Below are 482 nucleotides of genomic sequence, written 5' to 3' on the forward strand. Positions count from 1 at the left end.
AGAGAGAGAGAGAGATGGTTCACCGATATTAATCGCGGATAATTTCGAATGTTGCATGATAAAGTAAACCGTAAAGAGGTGGTCGAGCTCCAGCACGTTCGTCGGATTTCTTTTTACATCTTCGGTATAATAAAGACTGCGATTGTAACTGTAGTATTCGCGCGGACCACACGTGGAAGAAAAGCGAACGGTCTCGTTCCGAGTTGGTTTTATGTGATATATATACGTACACGTATGTGCATATGTGTATTTTATTAAGTGAAAAAACACGGAAGAGCGAATCGGGATTGCGCGGATCTCATTAGCGCGCAGTTCAGAGAGTTTGTTACTTATATAAAATACGTATATCCAGCGAGAGAAAGAAATATATATATATATATATATAAATACATACACTCATGCATATAAAATTATCCTAATTAGTCCTTGTGTAATCGTTAAATATAGGTGAAAGTGATTCGTGAACGCATAGGTGATCGGAA

This window comes from Atta colombica, unplaced genomic scaffold, assembly GCF_001594045.1.
Source record: "Atta colombica isolate Treedump-2 unplaced genomic scaffold, Acol1.0 scaffold281, whole genome shotgun sequence".
Classification (NCBI taxonomy): domain Eukaryota; kingdom Metazoa; phylum Arthropoda; class Insecta; order Hymenoptera; family Formicidae; genus Atta; species Atta colombica.